Here is a 20,810-nt window from a genome sequence, read left to right on the forward strand (position 1 = left end):
CTTTCTGTGAATATTTAGCAAACACAAAATAGACTGATAACATTACATGCAAAACCTCCCATAATTAACATTAGCTTACATTTTTCTACATTATCTAAATGACTGATTTAATGCACCACCCTGTGAACATACTAAGGTAGGCAAACCAAACACCCATTGTCAAGTGTCCCCTTTAAGGAGATCACATGACCACACCTGAGTCAGGAAGTAGAGCACAAACACTCCTGCCTGAAAGGCCCCACCCCTTTCTCATTCAAACATTTCAGCTTCCTGAGAGGCTGCATTTGCAGCTTCCCTGCTTTGCTCTTTTCTTTTGACCCCAGCCATGTTATGTGCACCCTGTAAGTACATGTCCTTCCATATTTCATATTTGATTTACTTTCATCATCACACTCTATTTTTGTTGGTTTGTTATATGACACACACAAACAACAGCAAAGACAAAAACAAACAAAAAAAACAATAAAATTAAAAACAACTCATTCAAAAAAAGACAATGAAACTGCTCAGCATTTTAACCTTAGACTTAAACCACATCCATGGGTCTTTACAGTACATTCAGCCTGCCCACTACCCATCCACAATGTCTGAGACAGGCTGTCCATGTGGTTAGGCTAACATGCCAAATGCTGGGTCAAGCTAACATGCTAAATGCTATGTCAGGTTAACATGCTAATGATGGGTCAGTTTAACATGCTAATGATGGGTCAGTTTAACATGCTAATGATGGGTCAGGCTAACATGCTAAATGCTGGCTCAGGCTAACATGCTAAATGCTGGTTCAGGCTAACATGCTAAATGCTGGGTCAGGTTAACATGCTAATGATGGGTCAGGTTAACATGCTAATGGTGGGTCAGGTTAACATGCTAAATGCTGGCTCAGGCTAACATGCTAAATGCTGGGTCAGGTTAACATGCTAATGGTGGGTCAGGTTAACATGCTAAATGCTGGCTCAGGCTAACATGCTAAATGCTGGGTCAGGTTAACATGCTAATGATGGGTCAGGTTAACATGCTGAATGCTGGGTCAGGTTAACATGCTAATGATGGGTCAGGTTAACATGCTAATGATGGGTCAGGTTAACATGCTAATGCTGGCTCAGGCTAACATGCTAAATGCTGGCTCAGGCTAACATGCTAAATGCTAAAATGCTAATTGTGATCTGCTAGCAGTGATGCCTTTGTGTAATGAGGATCTTTTGCCTTCACTGATGTGTGTGAATGCAAAGCCTCATTCAGCTCAAAACCTTTTGCATTTCAGGAGCACAGTTGGACTGAGAGGCTGAGTGGGCTGGTCATACTGAGACAGAGGTAGAGAAGTTTCAGCCAGAGAAGAGTGAGGAGGACTTTGCCGTGCTTAAATCTCTCAAAACGACCCCCAGACTGGTGAGTACAACAACACACTTACTTTCTCACTCTCCAGATGAGAACTTCAACATCCACTGCATTGCTTAGTAGTGCTGTGTTTTGTGTGTTCTTATGTGGTGTGTCAAATCTGCACAGTCTTTGTATGGCTGCAGGCCTAATATGTGTGTTTGTTGCTGCAGCCATTTTATATTGTTTTTATTGTACATGTCCATCTTGTCTGCTTTGTTGAAGTTTAATTCACTGTTGAATCTATAAGAAGCTGCAGCCAATTTAATGCATGTATGTTTATAATGATGGTTGCATCCGCCGTGGTGTCAACAGCTCTTTATTCGGCGTATGTGGCTTTTATCGAATGGTCTGAGTTTTGTCTCATTTTATTTAATTGTAGTCTGATTTTTAAAGGGGAAAATGGTTTGTTGATGAAATTAACAGCAAATAATTTTAATGGCAATAATCATTTTATTGATCCAAGTTGCTGTGAGGTGTTAGTGCTAAGCACTGAGGCACCATGACGCCATATGTCAATTCTTTGATCAAACACCTGTGGCCTCCAGTCAGCACACACAAAATCCACATTTCATCAACAACAACAAAACCTCTGCCCCTCCCTACTTCTCCCCAATCCACCTTCCTTCTTTCTTTTTCTACTTTGTCCTTTGTTCAAACACAGGAAGCGGGAGAAAGAGAGGATATGTGTCCCCAGAGCAGGAGGTGGAGGGTCCTGATTTGACCGTTTAGAGCGTAGTGCCAGAAATGAGCAAGGAGAGAAAAAAGGACACAAGCCACATGATGTTGTTAGACGCTTAAATTAAAAATAAACCCACTGAATGCAGCACTGATCCAGCTCAAGTTAAGTATTAGATTTAGGCTGAAATTGAATCAAGTCATAGGTCATGCTGAGTTTAAATAGAACGAATTGTATCAATTTACATCATGTCAGCACATGTAGTCCACACTTGTATAAGTGTATGCATAAAAATACACAATCGATCTCATACACACACACTATATTAATGCAGCGCTCACAACCAATCTTAAAGTCTTTCAATGTAAAGAAGAGCATAACAAAGAAACCTGGAATTAATATGACAACAGCTCCTCTACTGAGGAACCTCATTTATTTTAGTTGAAAAAGAAACTTTAAAAAAGTTTAAAAGTCATTTACCTTTGTCCAAAACCTTTATTTAGGCTGGCGGTGGTTAATTTTACACGACCCCTCCTGTCGCTGAATGACAGAGGCGAGCTTTTGATTCCGACACAGCTGAACTCATGATGAAGTGTTGTTTTAATAGAAATTCGTTTTCTCTTTAAGTCCATGACATCTGCCTCCACGCTGCGTATGTGTGTGTGTGTTTTTTGTGACAAGAAAGACACACACATTTCACAGACACATAGCGCTACATCCTCCTTTGTGTGGGTTCCTGTCTGTTTGGATGAAGGTGTGACCCCTGGCTTCTTCGACAGAGAGGAGGGAGAATTAGAGGAAAGAGAGGAAGCAAGGGATGGAGAGATGGATAGAGGGGCTTGATGAATAGAGTGGTGTGGAAGAAAGTGTCTGGGCAAAAGAGAAGAGGAATGAGGTCATTATCTCTGTCCTCACCTGTGGCCTCTAGTCCACACAGGCAAACACACACTCAATCCACATTTCATCAACAACAACAACAACTCTGCCCCTCCCTACCTCTCCTCAATCCACCTTCCTTCCCTCTTTCTCTACTTTGTCCTAACTCTTTTTCTGTCTTCACATATGCTGATTTCTTCTTCTTCTTCCTTTTGTCAGACCTGCATAATTCTGAGCTTTAAAACTCACTTCTCCCTCATCCCTCCATCTCTGTTTCTCCCACAAGTGGAATCCAACCATCACATTCATCACAGTGATTTCTCCGCTCCTCACATCACTATTACAATCGTTTGCACCAATTCCCTTCCCTGCCCTATTACTGTCCAATTTTTTTGACCCCCCCCTTTACAGCACAGTGGGCTGTAATCACATCCACTGGACCATAATCACCCCTCTCCTCCTCCTCCTCCTCTTCCTCTTCCTCGTCCTCTTTGTCTTCTTTCCTCCCCCCTCTTTTCCTCCCTCACTTTCGCGGGCGGGTCACGCCTCTTGAGGCAGCAGAGCAGAGAAATTGCCTGTTATCGAGGGTCGATTTTTCATGCGCTTGTAAATTGCTTTGTATTGACACTCTGTCAGAGCAGGGTCGTCACACCGGCTCGGGCCACTCGCCACCCTGTGGTCGCGCTGCTGATCTCAGGGTGCTTCCACTGGGATTGAGGAGGTCAGGAGGGGTCCCTTCTGGTGTGTCTGTGTTGGGGTGTTCGCTGTGTTCTTTTGTGTGTGTGTTGGAGTGTACACCCAGCGTTTGTGATTTCTGTTCAGATGGGATAAGACTTTCATTCTGGGTCGCTGGAGAGACCTCGGGGTGGAAATTACAATACTAACGGCAGCTGTCTTGTCTTTGCGCTGATGATTGTTGTGATGGTGTGTTTATCTTTTGAAACCTGTTGCCTCGAAGCTTCTGCAAATGGTTGTGAGATAAAATAATCATTCATCATGGCATCCTTTTTTTTTCTGAATATGGTACGGTTCATGTATCTTTTACCAGCAGCGACAATGTCCTGATGGCTGGTTTTGTTTTCTACTTGTGAGTCTGTGTGTGTCATCATGGCAAAATGTGGTTCTTGTGACATCTCTTGTAGTGGAGCATGTTGCTAGGTGTTTTGCCACTGACTTTGACTCCCAGCGCTTTATTTGCCTTTTTTCAAAGCAGTATTGACTTTACGGTCACCTCCATCATAACTTAAAAGACATGACATCATTTGCTTGACTTAAATCGTCTGATTTGTTTCAAAATTTGTTCATCAGTGTTACTAAAAGCCTTTTCACAACGAACAGAGTTCACATGATGTGCATCAGCCGTACCTTCAGCTTCAAAATCCTTTGTCTTATTGCATCATTTTCCTCTCTGTGTTTCCAGAATTAACTGTGTTCATGTGTTGGCGTATGTCTCAAGTCCCCCCCCACTATTTCTCACCCATCTAATGTCTTAAATCTCTCACCTCTCCCTTGTCATTCACGTCATCTGTTTTTTAATCTTTCACACCTCTTACGCATTCTGTCTTTTCTCTGTTTCACAAAGTTTCTCCTCATTTGCTCATTTGTTGTCACACAAATTCCGGAACTGCAGCACTGACATTTAGCAGGTTGCCTTTGTGTTTTAAACGTGTTGTGAATTTTTCCTGTTAATAGGGGAACTAATGTCTGTATTTTTTTACTTTGAATTACCTGGAGTGTTTCTGGCAGTGTTCATGTTTGTGAGCAAGCTCTCTGGTTGCTTGCCACAATAAGGCTTGATATAGAATCAAAAAAGCGAGCTATGAATAAAACGCTGCGAACAGCAGCTCTGCACACAGGTAGCAGACGAGCAGAGGTATTGGAGATGATTTAAAGGAATATTCCAATGAATCAGTCTTTAAAGTAACAAATACTCACTGCCTGTAGGCTTGAAAAGCTGGCTCTGAAAAGTTTGCAACTTGCCTCTTTGCAAACAATAGCAGCTGCAATTGGATAAATTACTAGCAGGCTCAGAGGGTTTCAGTCTGTAAAAGCAATGGCCTGAATGATATTGGATTTTTACTTTTACCAATAGCAGTATTGAAATTGGAGAGTTTTAAATATGAAGTGACAATTTATCAGCCAACGTTAATTTTTCTTACACAAATACAAAGCATAGGTGAACAAATCTTTTACTTAAATTATTTTTTAGACTATTTTGTGACCAAAATAAATACAAAAAAATAAATTTATCAGCGTTCTTTTGTGGATAAACTATGTAATCGTGTGACCTTTTCTAAATATCCTCAAACACAACTTTGTCCTTTCGATACTGCAGTTTTACATGTACATTATCAGTCAGTGTATGTGCTGATACCAACACGTTCTGATCCCACTGGTGTAGCACTGTTAGAGCAAATGTGCAGATGTGTGTGTGCATCCCTTTGATGGAAGCCTTATTTAATGGCAGGAATTCCTGTAGAGAAAGCTGCAATGCAACCTCCCCCCAAAAAAAGAAGACAGAGTCTGAAAGAAAGTCTGACAATAAACAAAATAAAACACCTGTCAGTATTGGTATTTCAGAGATGGAAAAAAAATGTTGCTAATAGTTCAGCCTTCTGCTAACCAGAGCTAAAGGCTCATGACTGCAGCTTCAAGTTTGTTCATACAGAAATTTAGCTATTTAGATGAGTCCTTAATGGTGTCTTCAGCCTCACTTCCTGCCACAACACAGACCACTTTAGCGGGAGGAGAACGGGAAGTAGCACAGGAAATGGACTCCCAGTCAGCAGCCTCAGCTACCTGAATCCAGCCAGTGAAAACACCAGATCAGGAGACCAGACAGCTCTGACTCTCTGCCAAACTAGCAAACTTTCTGTTGCTGCCATTACACCCAGCACTTGGAGGTTTGAACTAGCTGAATTAGAGCCACTAAAGCTGCCGACTGAAGGTCCGTCTCCTGAGCTGCTGCCAGCTGTCCTCCCGCAAATTCAGTCCACAGCAGCGAGGAGTGAGACTGTGTGGTGGCTAGCGAGCAAATTCTCCTCATTATTTGTGGTCTGATAGACAGAGAGTGGAGAAAGGAAGAGCTGAGCGAATGTGCTGCATGCAGCTCTACGATGAAATAAAGCAATGTATGGGAAACACTGGGTTACTGTATGAAGCGTGTGTATATGCCCGTGGTTACATGATGGGAGGGGCTTAGGACTGAAAGGTGTTAGCTGCAGAACTGCTGCTATGTTATTGTGGCAGAAAAAGGACAGAGCTTCAGGAGGTTTTATTTGAATTGGAGGTATTCCTTCAGCTTCCAGGGAACCAAAGGGATCAGGTCCTGGATGAGTGGGTGGCAGCAGACATATATTCATGTTTCTCTGCAGCCATTGGCTTCAGTGTGGTGCCATCTCCCTGGCAAGCTGTGGCAATGTCTGTGTTTGACACCCACTCTCTCGATAGGGTGGCACAATCTAGACTGCACTGGCACAGATCTCGCGCCAAGCTCTTTCGCTGTGAAAAGATGGAGCATCCAGAAGATGGTTAAGACACACAAAGAGGCAAAAGTGGAAAGAAGGTGCCGAGGAGAGATACAGAACCATGAAAGCAATAAAAGAAAAGCATAAAAGACTAGAGGACATATAGAGCCTGGACAGGAAGGAGAAAGAGAGGCAATGTGAGGAATCCAACAGTGGTGTTAAAAAGAAAAAAAAACAGAGTGAGTCCAGATGTGGTGTGAAAACGGGGGAGAGGAAAAGGCAGAGACTGATAAATTGGTAGAGAGAAATGAGGAATGCCTGAGAGACTTTCTTTCTTCCTTCTGTTCCCTCCAATGTAGAGCCAAGCCAGCCTTCCTGGCAAACGTCTCCTTCTCCACCCCGTCCGCCCCACCTGCTTCCCCTCCCTTTATCCTCCCACCGTCCTCTCGCGATCCTCCTCCTCTGTCCTGTATGGCACACAGCTGCTCATCCACTCCCCATGCATTAGGCCTCATCTGCTATGACTGTGTCCTGAAAGAACCCTGCAATATGCAACTAGCTTGTCTCAAGAGTGCATTTAAGCTGCAGCGAGCAATACACTCCATGTGAAAACACCCCTCGTTGAGTAATCTAACCCATGAATTGAGCAGGTGACCGCATGCACCTATGTGGTGGTAATATCAGCTGTTAGTCCAAAGAATGTGTGCTCCCTCCTCATCGGACTGCATCTGCCAAGTTTTATTATTATTTCATTTTTGTTGGTGTCACATGTCAAGTTGTCTCTCTTATCTCTGAAGCCACTCGGGTGTCCTGTGCAAATTATATATCTGCAGGACATTCACTCCATCATTAGCTGCCATAAAACTTCATTCTGATGGCTTTGCCCTAGTAGTGGAAGTTTCATCTGTCTGAATTTTGAATCTGAATTTTATGCTTCTAAAAATTCTAAAAAGCAGATTCAAAACTGCCTAGGAAATTATCTGGTCATTTTCAGCCTGTCGACCCTGCTGGCACTTTTGATTTTCTCCCACTTTTGCATGTCTCGCCCTAGGTTTTAGTAAACAAATGAGCTGGTCCTGATGGTTAAAGTTTGACCTGACACGATGACGTTATCACATCAGGTCAGAGGAATGAATTAAGAATTGCACATTGTAACATCTTCTTTTCCCATACATTACAGGCAGTCCATCATATTCTGTTTAAAAGTGAAAACAAATGTTCAGCTAGCTGTTAGTTATGGTAAAATTGACAACTATTTACAGATTGTGTTGTTACAAGCTTTGTCAATAGGTGGTTCTGCAGCATCCTCAGCATCCACCTTCCAGAGCCCCTGTGCTGTATTTTTGGAAACATTAGCGTACAAATGGTCCAGTTCTATTATCTTTAACTAAAAAGCATTGATAAACGAAGCTGTGTTACCCTTTCAAGATTGGGAAAAAAAATGATTAGTGTTTGTGTCTCCTCCTGTCTTGACTATTGTAATGGAAAGTTCACCAATCTGAGTCGCTCCTCTGTGTCTTGGCTCCTGTTGTTCCAAAATGCAGCCACTAGAGTGCTAACTAATACACAACATATGTCACACATTTCACTAGTGTTGGCCAATCTATATTTCTTACCCATAAAGGGCAGAATTGTTTTTAAAAATGGCTTAACCCTTTGAAACCTGAGCAAGTTGGTTTGTTTTCTTTTAAAAACATGATAAGAAGGCAATTAGCAACTTAAGAAGAAATGACACAAAATCTGCAAGAAATTAGCAAAAAGTACATGAAAATTAACTGAAAATTAGAAACAACAAAAAAAAACTTAACTTAAATGTATAATATACTTACAAATATGGTTTTCCAGACATTTTTATCTTTTAAAATATTTTTTTAAAACCAACTAATTTCTTTCAATTTGTGGGAGATTTCGTGACAAGTTGCTTATTGCCTTTCATCCCATGTTTCTGAAAGAATTCAAACCAAATTTGCTCGGGGTTCAAAGGTTTGAATCCTTGTAAAAGCTCAGCACAAGAAAGTGATGTGACAGTGAAAGATTTGTTTTTATGCATCTACATCTATTGAATAATAATGCCTCCTAATAAAATATGATTTTATACTACTCACTGGTGAGAAATCGTGTGTTTCAGGTTCCAAGTGATGAATGAAAACTTCACAATCATCCCAACATTGGATATTTGGTTCTCAGTTTATATATGGCTGGACCCACTAACAACTAAAACTTCTGCCATGCTATTTATTTTTGTAGCCAGTCTTATCAGACTGTAAAAAAGGAGGGAATTTAGTTCAGAGAGTTTAACAACACCATATTACATCATTTCTGAGTAATGAAGCCATTCAAACTTTTGAGAAACTGTTATCTCTCGCTGCCACTTGGGACCACAGAATTGCAAATTAGGCTTACTGAGTTTTAAATGTACAAAAGTCACATGTTGTTTCTGTAATTCCCTTAACAGATAGGTTGCTGCATAGAGATAAGGACCATTTTGCTCCTCTGAGTAAGAGGAATGATGTATATTTGAGATTCCATTATTTGTGGGGTTCTCAAAAACTGGTGAATTATTTGCCAGCGTGCAGTGTTTTTGTAGTAACCTGGGTCATTCTGCCGTTTGGGGCCACAGAAAGTCAAGGCTATTGCTAGAAATCTAAAGTAAATGTGGATGCTTTTTATCCTGCTTAAGATTTAAATGAAATTTGTAAATGCAGTTTGCTGTGATTTGTTGAAAGAAACACAGAAGACATGATTGGAGAATTGAAAAGTGCTTTACTTCACTTTAAAATGTCAAAGACATCATCTGCAATAAACCACAAGCTCCATTTCCTGTGTGTGTGTGTGTGTGTGTGTGTGTGTGTGTGTGTGTGTTTGTTTGTGTGCGTGAGAGAGAGAGGAGGTTGAAAATGGGTAAGTGATGTCATTATTCACCCTCCACAGCAGAGTGTGCGCTGTTTTGCAGCATCCCATTACTTGTCAGTGTTATATAATACAAGAGTTAATTTTTTAACAGGTAGACGTGAGTTAAGAGACCAAAAACACAGAGTCATGACAGACTGAATGAGGCACAGAAGAGAGGTCATGTCAGAATCAAGTTGAAAGGGAGAGGTGAAACGAGGAAGGTTAAAAGCTTTAGAGCCACATGGCGGAGGAGAGTAGAAAGGACAAAAATGGAAATTACTTTTCATATGTTTTCTGTGATGTTTTTACTGATCAGAGGAGTGCATGTTCTTGCCCCATTTAAGTGTCTAAATTAAGGTGTCACCACAGCTGCGTTGTCACCAAGGAAATTCAGGATGAAATAAAAGGACTAAGAGAAAAAATGTGTAGCATTTGTGGGAAGTTAGGCAACAAGCGTGGTCTCACTCTTGGTGTCAGAAATTTCAAAACACACCCCTTGGGCAGTGTCCCAGTGTCCCTTGTTACAGTAATGTTGGGGACACTATTTAGCACTGTGCTTTCCACCAACTTCAATGTAAACCCATCTGTGGCGTTATAAGAGGCAACAGATGTAGTTGAAAGACTGTGCAAGTTCGTTTGGGGTGGGAGAGCAGGGTGGAAGTGTCCAACAAACCCTGGACAACATCAGATGTCTTCGTGATATCCGCAATCTTTTCCTAACCATAACGGAGTAGCTCTGGTGCCTAAGCTTTAACCACCAGGCCCATCTTATTGCCAACCCTTTCTGCATTCAGCTACAATGCAAAACACATTTTTTATTATCCATGAATCTGAGTTGTCTCCGGAAGTTTGTGAAGCTACGCCGTGTTAAAATGTTCACTGCATAGGCGAGTGTTGTTGGTGATCCTCGGCTCTCCATAAACATAGCTTTTCACAAAATGAATCCACCTCTTCTTCTTTTCCTTTTCCTTAAATGGGGCAACTGAGTCTTTTTTGCAAATTCAGATATCCAGGGAGGATGCATTTGCGGGAAAATGAGGGAGACATGGCAAGCTACTGAACTTTACAGTTCAGTGGTTCAAATCAACAGCTCTAGCTCTTATATTGTGTAGGTGCAGGGGTTATGCTAAAGGTAGCTCCATTATGTCAAGATTTTAGCCTCACCCAAAAATCCTGTGTTTTCTAACACGTATAACCTGTTAAGATGTAAGTCTCAGATCTTCCTTAACCCAGACTTTAAATCTGAAAAATGTGGGGTGTCTGGTGGTTCAGTTGGTTGAGCGGGCGCCCCACATACAGAGGCTATGTCCTCGCCGCAGAGGCTGCAGGTTTGATTCCAGCCTGGGCTCTGTGCTGTATTTCTTCCCCTCTTTCTCCCCCTTTCATTCTATAGCTGTCCTATCACCAACAAAAAAGCAAAAAAAAAATCTGAAAAATGCAATTTATTGCCTTGGCCTTTCCTCACTTAGACATGTGTTCACATGGGTGTAGTGGAAGACATTTTTTGGGGGCCTCTTGCACAATAACAGCGTTTTATACAACTGCCAATAGATCTTTTCATTCACAATGGATAAAGTCTGTTCTTGCCCTCACCAAACATATAGAATATAGAGGAGCCTGTTTTTAAATCTTGCTCGCAGATCTATGATATACTTTTCCTCTTCTTTTTTGAAGTTATTTAAATGCAAACACAAACTTCAGCAGCAAGTTTTGCACACATTAATGACTGTGCTGTTAATTAGACCTGGGATCTTTTTTGCTTTGAGGTGAGAGAGCTAATGTCAGAGCCACCTGACATTGATTAAAATTATAAATCCATGTTATATGCATACAATAATGTAATCATAATCTTAATTTGATTATCAGAATGCTTTGATAAAGTTGTTAACATCATGCATAACAAAGGAGGCTTTGATAATATGCACAATTTCATGCGTGGATGAACAAACACAAAGGCAGCAGCTATAAAAACAAGGTGAGCTCTGTTGGAGGAGATGCACCTTGTGAAACTTGTGATGAGCAGGCTTATCTGATATATGAGCACCCCACCGGGAGCAGCAGGAGAGCCTCGGGTAGTCTGAGATTGTCCCTCACCTGATAGATCCAGGTTCATTATCCTGTTCTCACAAATACGCTGAGGTCCGCTGAGTCCCTCAGTCAGATACCTGACCCCGCCCTGTTCTACGGCTGTCAAATGTCCTGGCTCACCCTCGCCCCATCTAGAGGAGAGAGAAAATGTTCTCTTTTAATTAATTAATTAAAAATATTTATTCTAAAAAGGTGAACTTTCAAAAAAGTTAAAACTGTGTGTGATTGCTATCTTCACATATTGCTGTAACATTAATGGTATTGTTCCAGATGAGCTTTAAGGCCTATATGAAATATGTCTCCATACAGATTATTTCAGAAATGAACTGTGTTATTGTTAATAGAAATAACAAATAATGTATGGGGCATGAAAAAGCTACAGAATGCATCTCTTGGGAATTCCACCACGATTTGCCATCCCTCTCACCTTTCTATCCTTTAAACATGTAATGCAAATTCATATTTAACACCGTCCAATAGCTAACAAATGGGGGAGAAATCCATAATTCATGGGGTGACCCGCCAACATGAGCCAAAGAGGCCCTGTGACTGCTGTGGAAATTTGATTGAATTTCAACCTATAAATCATATTTACAGAGCATAATTGTCACACATGTGACCTTTATTCCACCTTCTTCATTCATCAGCCCTTCAAGGATTTCAGTTTTAACCCTGTAGTAATCACAATATTTACCCCAATATATTTCAAAAAGAGTAAACATTAATCTTTAAAACTTTTAGTGCACAAACTGAAGGTGTTTTTTTTTTGTAGAAACTATGCAGTTTGTAGGCATTTCTGTAGCAGCCAGCAGTCTGTGCAGACAGACGTTGAATGTTTTTCCTTGATATGACCATGTCTTGCCTAATATGAAGACTGGACACAGTAGCAAGCTCATGCAAATTACACTGGAACTGTTTGAATTTGCAGATCCTGTAGGGACTGATTTATCTGCAGAGGTTGTGTAGCTGCATGGGGCATCCATCCAATTCACCAAAATTACTTACTTACCAAAAGAGTTTTTTAAAAGTTTTTTAAAAACTCTTCCTTTATTTTTGTCCATTTTGTCTCCTGTCACCTCATTGAAAACATGCTACACACATTATACATGTTCATTTCTCTGTAAAACCGCCAGACTCCACTACATGGGTAGTCAGAACAAAAGTTTGAGGTCACATAGAGGCAGACATTTTTTCTCTTTGCTTCTATTTACAATGCAACACATTGAAATTCAAAGGTTTAGTTTCTTTCATTAGCCGAAGACTAATTAACTGTGTTTTTATTGATTGAATACATCTAGAATTCTCATCATACTACAAGCTTTTGGTTTTGGCTGACCTTACGAACTGCCCATCGACCTGTTTTTTTAATTCGTAATCAGCAATAACTTCTAGGAACTTTCCAGCCTACTGCTGCCTGTGAGAAACACTGTTTTTGGGGGTTGTTTCAGGTGAACGCTCCACCATCACATTTTAGGTCATGAATGAGTCAGTGCTTTGGTCCCTAAGTGTTGTGCAGAGAGACTGTGCTTTGGGCACATATTTCACTTATCACTTACTCAGATACACTGTTAAGCAGAAAGTCACAGGTTCAAGACATATTTTAACGTGCAATGAAACAGTAAAAAGTTTTTTTACACCAGCAGGTCTGAGTGATAGTTGTGTAGTACCAAAACTTCCAATAGAAGCAATGAATCTCACTCACTGTCTTCCTCTGCCAGTATTCATTTTATTCAATTCAGTCCAACCCGATGATAAAATGTATTTGTTATTGAATAAAGAGAGGACATGTAAGGGATTCCTTGCTTGTTTTGAGTCTACAGATTTTTAATCATAGGCACCAACCGTTAAGTTGTGTGATGTGTAAAAATGATTCACTTTCTCTTCATCAACAGCTGGGTGTTATAACTGAATCAGATGTGCTTAAGAATAACCATTTGTATATTAATTACTCCCCCCATGTTATATTGAATCAAGAGGAAAACTTTGTTTTCTCATGTACCTCCATGCCATCGAAAAACCCAGAAAAGTCTTGATGAACTTAAGTCATTGGGGGCAGTGTTTAAAAGGAGCAAAGTTGTAATTGTCAGTTGTTGCATAACTAACTTACCTAGTTGATGCTAACATTAGCTTGCTACTATTTGTAGCTAGATACTACATATATTACTTTATGTCTAGAGTGAAAAACAAAAGAGATAATATGGAATATGTTTGGCACATGTGAACCAACATTTCATAAAATGCTATTTAGCAACATTGCAAACTGGGAAGATTTTAACTAACATATCCAGACATGCATGAATAAAACAAGTAAATCTATATTGTGAAACTTTTTACAAAGGATTTGCAGTTTAATAAATTGTTTGTGGAGCGAAAATTGTGAATTACAAGCTACCTCTTGTGATGCCACGGTTACCTTCTGTTTAACCAGACTCTATTGTTTGCAACAGATGCTTCCCAGATGTTAATTCACACATTACTTAAGTCTTGATTAGTTGTAATTGTGCAACCAGATAAGTTTGAAATTAATTTGTAAGAATGTAGAAAGGACATCAAGCATAAACCTAAATTATTTTCAATAGCGGCTTTAGCCCAATCCAGACCACTGAATTCTCAGAAAAGTAGGTTGGATAATGAAAATTCCTATTTCTTTCTTGCTATAACTTGACGTAGTTTTTTTTAAGTTTGACACTCAGTACTCATCTCAAACATGTGTTAGCAGTGATTTTGAGAACCAATGTTTAATTTGCAGCTTGTTGGCAAAGTCAAAGTCGTCCTTAACCAATAGGAATGTCAGCTCACCTGGCCAATGAACGTCTGAACTGAACTGAATGAACTTGAAGTGGGAATACACACACACAAAGCACACATGCACACCCACACAGAGCTCCTAATGCTTTATTTATTTATATTTTCATTGCTTATGGATGCGGAAAGAGTGATGCAGAGGGAGAGAGAGAGGTGGCGGGGAACCATGTTTTTGAACAGGTTGGAGATGATCACAGAGTCTGAGGGGCTAGTGTTAATGACTTATTCATGGACCCTTCTGGCCCCTCACGGCCCTTGGGAATACACCAAACAGATGCAAGAGGGAAAGAGAGAAGGATGGGGAGGAGGGAAGATGTAGGGGAAGGCAGGAGTGATGTGGGACAGAGGAGAGAAACAATGCGCTAGGACAGCGGTGGAGGGATGCAGAGAGGGAGGGAGGGATAAGCTTTGCATAAAAAGACAAACACAATAGCAAGATGAAAGAGGAGAAATGAGGTGTGGAAGGGAACAGACGGAGAGAGTGCTCACACCGGTGACCACGTCCTTAGCTTGGTATCAGTCCTGGGAGTCCAGTTCTAGGCACCCAGAGGTGCTGCAGGAGGACTAACTGGCTGGCTGAGCAGGTGACAGACTGTTGGACTGCATCATTGTGCTCATTTCCATCTACATCTGCATCCAAGAGAGGAAGGGAAGGAGGGATTGTTGTAGACTTTTACGAGCCCGTAAGATGTAGATGCTGTCTCTGTTTATATAATATATTGAGTTCATATACAGTCCATGGAGATCACTGCACTCCCTCCTGAATGTAAAGTGTATGGAAGAGAGCAGACTGTCAAGTAAATGGAAAGTGATATGCTAGGGATGTCAGTTTTGGCTAACTTCACTTTCAATAGGCTAACACCCATTAACCTGTAACTACGTGCTTAATTCTTAGGAAAAACTGTCATGAAATACAAAACGGCCTTTTCTTTTAGTCCAGTGATCCTTTGCCTCTGTGAGTTTTAGTGCATCTTTCTATATAGAGGTTGTAAAATTTGAATGTTTTGTGATGTAGATGTCTTGACATTTATTTTCTGTTGGCTTTACTAACAAACAGCCAGGTGCTTCAACATGTGGAAGCATGCCCATCACCCAGCCTTTGGTCTCCACTGGCTCCTCGACTGCTCAGTACTACGCACACCTGGGTCAGGTGGGAGCTAACATTAGCTTGCTAGTGGTGCCGGTCATTCTGTGATAACAGCTGGTAACGCCATCCAGCAGCAGGACATTATGCCCATTCTCTGGTCACCCTGGTGAGTAAGTGAAGTAATTTTGATTCCAGATCCCTTTTAGCTAATGGTGGTAACAGAGCTAACAGTGATAAAAAAGTTAATAGTGCTGAAGGGGTCTTACTGCTCAAATCTGAGCTTCTTACTCACTGAGGCGGGCTAAGGAGTGACCATAAAATGTATAAATAATGGATGCAGTGTGACGTCACCCAGGTGTTTGTGAATTTCTGTTTTGAAGCTTCAGGTTTGCCATTTTGGCCTTCGCCATATTTGGCTTTTTTTTTTTTTTTTGGAGCCAAAAAAGACCATGTTTGGACAAGAGGGTGGATATGTGGAGGAGTTGAGGGGGTTAAATGACAGCCATGTCATTTAAGCAGCCCCGTCCTTAAATATGCATAACTTTTGGCCTCAATAAAATGTTAATGGTTGAGTTATAACTCTCCCCCTCAAGTGGCCATTTGATGAACTACAGTTTTTGGTACTTTCCCATTGGTTTAATTTTCCATGTAGCCTCAGAGGTTGCTGTTTGGGAGTGACTGGAGGGTGGGCACAATGTTTCCACATCAACACTGAGTCAGGGTGTCACTGCTAGAGCTTATCGCTAAATTAGCAGTGTCAGTAGCTTGCTAGTTCCAGCCAGACCCAAGTGGGGTGCAGTGCAATAAACTGAAGAATAGCAAAATGAATCTATAGATTGACATGAATAACTGATCAAAACTATTCTTAACCATTGACATCCCTACCATGCACCATCATCACCCCATGCTCCCCCCCAAAAAAGCTTTGAATAACCCAAATGACACAACAATTAGGACAGAATAATTAGCAGTGAAAAATGCTATCTATTAACACAGTTGGCTAAATTGCACTTTATGGAGTGCACAGCTATATGCAGATGTTCTTCTTCAAAGACAGACAGTGACAATTAATGTGTCTGATCAACACTGTCTTGCCATCGCCTCATTAAAACATGACCCTAAAATAGTTACACAGTCTCAGCAACTCTTTCATACAGGCACCGCTAAAAAATGGAAGCATTTGAAATATTGATCAAAACTACTTTTGATTCCTTTTTGTCTCCTTTCCCCCTGTCTCAGCGTAATAAAAGACAACTTCATTATCAAAAACACAGATGAGATTTTTGAGGACCCAGTCGATTTCTCAACCCTCAACAGAATTCGAGACCTTGTGATGTTTTTTTTTTTTTTTGTTGCACTTTTTGTTCAAACACTTGTTTACAATTTCCACAATACCTCAGGTTGTTTATCCAAGCCATCAGAAATCTCTGTCTTAATCAGAGCTGTGTTCAAAGGTAAGATAAGGGCTCGGCAAATCCATCTTAACCCACCAGCGACACACTTCACAGCGATTTACAATGTGTCTTGTGTTGCTCATGAAAAAGAAAGTCGCAGCCTTGTCTTGATAGAATGGCAGATATCCACAAAGAATTGTGGGTCTTTGTTTTTTTTCAGTGAAACATCAGACCTCAACATTTCTTGAAGCATGTGGCAAAATTTAGAATGCCTGAGATCTTATTTGAGCGGTGCAAGATGAAATCAGATGAAATGTTATTGACTGGCTTTGGCTTGAAACTTGCCCCAGCATCTGCATAATTCAGGATGATGTTGCCCCAGTTTTGCAAAACTCTATTTTTGACCTCAAGTTAAATCAGATTTTGTTGCTTGTGGCAGAGTGCTCCCTCTTTTGGACAGGTTCTGAAACATTACTGCAGTTTTCCCTTTTCATCCTCCTGCATCGTTTTTTTTTTTTTTTTTTTAAATTTTTTAAATTTTTTTTACCCCTTTTGTTTGAGTGAATAACATCCACTGAGTTTTAAATATTTGTGTACTGTGCTGCTATATGAGTGTTTGTTTGATAATACCTATCCCGTAGTAACTACAGTATCTCTCTCTGTCAAACACACATGCGCATACACAGAACTACATCGCTTCCAGAACACTACTGTATATCATATCATTATAAAATATTAAATTAAGCTTTTTTTCATAGACGCCAAGTGAGGGGAGAAATCATTCTCTACCCACACTCCTCACCTCCCCATCGTTGCAGGAACTTTGATGCAAATCCTTAAAAGGGCAGAACTGGCGGGTAAGCTGTGCATCGCCATGGCAATGCGGACTGGGAGAAATCCATTTTTCATAGACAGGCACTGCCGGTTGGGCTACTCGGAGTGCAATGCATGTGATATCAAGAGAAAGGAGAGCCAAGGGGAAAACCAAACACACTCAAACAGCCAGAAGTCTGACAGAAAAAGCTTCAAGATGGGGCTTGAAAAGGTTGTACTTTCTAGTGTTTTAGGACTGTCGGTGGCCTGTTTCGCTCACTATATGTTGTGGTTGATAAGAGGAATTTGGGTGGGTACCACTGGCATATATGGAGAAAACTCATGAATGCAGATGCTCAGATGCAGACTATTTCTCTTACATGTTGCCAAATTTGTTCGTCCAGCTCCATACTTATAGTGTTCAGATATCAAAGTGTCATCGATCTACACACACAACTCTTGGCAAGATCGTAGATAAGCATGTTTCCCAAAACTTCAAAGTAGTCTATTTGTATCTCTAGTTAGATGCAAACAAGTTGTAGGTAGGGCAAAAACTGGAGGCAAGAAAGAACTAGAAAACATCTTGTGATGGGATTACTCGACACGCAGCACAGCAGTCTGCAAGTTAAACCAATGTGGATCAGGGGCGTAAAGTTGGGGGGCAATGACCTCTTCGGTGCTTCCTAACCCCCACTTCCAGTCCCCTTTCTTGGACCACACCCGTCTTTGATTGCGGCCTTCATTTAGATTCCGTCTACACAGCTGTAAAGTGTCATGACTGCATCATACACACACACACAGACAGACAGACACGGGAGACAAATGATTTTTTCTGATCCTGTTTGATTTGATCTTTGAATTACACATATGAGACTGTGAAAGATGTAACTAGAACGACTACACAAGTCACTTAAGTGACATCATAGCTTTCGCTCTCGCTGAAGTTAAATTGTCTATGTTTCATACAGAGATATGCTCACACAAGCAGCAGGTTTTGCTCATTCTTTTGATTCCCAATTGATAATGGATCCAACACATGAGCTAAGATAACATTGTAATTGTGTTTGAAACATAACTAAGTTACCTAGCTGGTGTAGGTGACATACATTGTTCAAGTCGAGAGATGTAGTTCACTGAGCAGTGTTCACGCACAAAAAAAGTGGTACTATGTCAGACTGCCACTCTTCTTGCAAATGTATCTTTTAAATTGACAAACATGTATAATCCATTGCACAACTCAAACAGGATAGAAAAATTATTTGTGTCTCACCATTGACTATTCTACTCTTTTTATTATTATTACTCAAAATCCAGCATTTTCAATAACATTAATAAAGTTGGAGGAGAGATTCAAAAAAGTGGTTAAAATCAGTGAAGCAGATATCCTTACTTTTAGTCCCAAGTATGAGCTCAGCTTTAAATATGCTGGATCCTATAATCCCGTAATGCAACTTAAAAGCATCTTGCAGAAGGCATTCCCTGCCTGTTAGTAAATGTCTTCATCTTTAAAGCCCCATGCTGGCAGTATGTAAAGAAAGTGTTTCTTTGCTCAAGATTACTGATGTCATTAACAAGGTTCCTCAGACAATGGAAAGCTCCTCCAAGAACAATAAAGACATTATACAACTTTTTTCACCACTGGCTGAGTAGTATTCCCAATGATGAGTAAACTGGCCTTTATGTGTAACATCAGAGGACTGCTCCTTTATAGTCAATAAATAATAGCTATGCATTTTGCATCATTATGAGATAATTCTGCGTAGGAGTGTATGTAACTGTTGGCACTAGTTGTCCATGCAGTGGAGAAAGTAAAAAGAAAAACAAAAAAGAAAAATGTATATACCAATACTCAGTTTGGACACTATTCATACAGTACCTGTTTGTAGTTTATTAGCTGTTCATACACAAATAATATATCTATATTAATTTACATCCATACTACAAACAGCCCATTTCTACAGCCTTCCACATGTTCACAAACACCAAATTTCCCCCCAATACACACACACTGCATGTAAACACACACACCACTGTAGCTGTTAACACCTGCTTATATACACATTAGTTTTGCATGGGTACCTGTGCAATGACTATAATCCATCATGGGCTGTGCCACCCTGGTATCACAGCGGAGCTACAACACAGGCCTGCCGATGTTGGGCACGCTGCCAGGACCAGAGGAGGCAGAGACGATACACACAATCTCCCCCCACTGCTTAACAAATGCTGCCGCCTCCCCGCTCTCTTACACACAATCAAACACACACAGGCAGATGCAAATCACATGCACGCGCAGACTTGATTATGGTCACACACATATACGCACACAATAAACCCTTACAGGCACATGTGCATGCCTTCACACATAAACTCATCCTCGAGATATGCAAGCTGACGATCACAGATGTGTCTTTATTATGCGTTGTTAGTTTGCCCTGTAACAATGCTGGGTCACTTTCTGCTATAAATTAGGCGAGATTACTTAGAACTATTTAGAACTCCATTAGCTGCCAAACTGCATCGTTTTTCAGGCAACTTGACACATCAAAAGCTCTTATGACGAATTTAAAATTTGCACTGTGATGCAGCAGATGGTGAAGATGATGTGTTCTTTTTTTCTTGTGTAGTTTTTCTACGTGATTTTATGATATAGCTGGAAAAGTGCACTCAGTAGAGTTCAGATCTTCACCAGGTGGCCAAGTAGCCTCCCGGGGTTATCCTGGTTATCCTGGTCAATTCTTGTTATTACAGCAGACTTATTTCAAAAGATGCTAAGAAAACTATTTGTCTATTTTTGAAGGATGATTTGTCTATAGGCAACAACACAACAAGGTTGGAAATAACAACAATGACCCCAATTAAAACAGCCAAAAAAATGTTTTACTACATTACTTGCTTACATGTTTATGGTAGAAACATAAATATTAAGAAAAATTGACTAAATCAACAAAATCTTTAATTCTGCAAATCAAACACACAAAATGCTCCGCTTCTGGAATGCTCTCAGTGTGGTATGAGGCCATGCGTAGGATGGAAACTGCTGGTGCAAAAGATGACAAAAATTAGGAATCATTCATCTTGACTCATGCCTAACGTTAGTGGATCCTAAAAAACTGACTATGGAATTCACCTGCCTATTCTTAAAAATATAGACTGTATAATGGATGTAGCTAATGTGACATCACCCATTGGTTTGTGGACTGCCAATTTGAAGCCTTGAGTTCGTCATTTCAGCTGTTGTGGCCTTGGTTTTTTGGAGCAAAAAGTATCCATATTTGGGCAAGAGGTTGGAGCTGTGGATGTACAAGGACAGGATTTAATTTCCAGACAGCCTG

The 20,810-nt window shown here is 40.6% G+C and overlaps 1 long non-coding RNA gene across 1 annotated transcript in view; it reads left to right on the plus strand.

The window, feature by feature from the left end:
* Positions 1-260: 260 nt before the first annotated feature.
* The window catches only part of LOC121948471, an 82,848-nt gene continuing 62,298 nt past the window's right edge, over positions 261-20,810 (plus strand). The window contains exons 1-2 of the long non-coding RNA XR_006106149.1: positions 261-341; positions 1,262-1,386. This is a non-coding gene — a long non-coding RNA (uncharacterized LOC121948471). The remainder of the gene's footprint in view (positions 342-1,261; positions 1,387-20,810) is intronic.

This window comes from Plectropomus leopardus, chromosome 2 (genome assembly GCF_008729295.1).
Source record: "Plectropomus leopardus isolate mb chromosome 2, YSFRI_Pleo_2.0, whole genome shotgun sequence".
NCBI lineage: Eukaryota > Metazoa > Chordata > Actinopteri > Perciformes > Serranidae > Plectropomus > Plectropomus leopardus.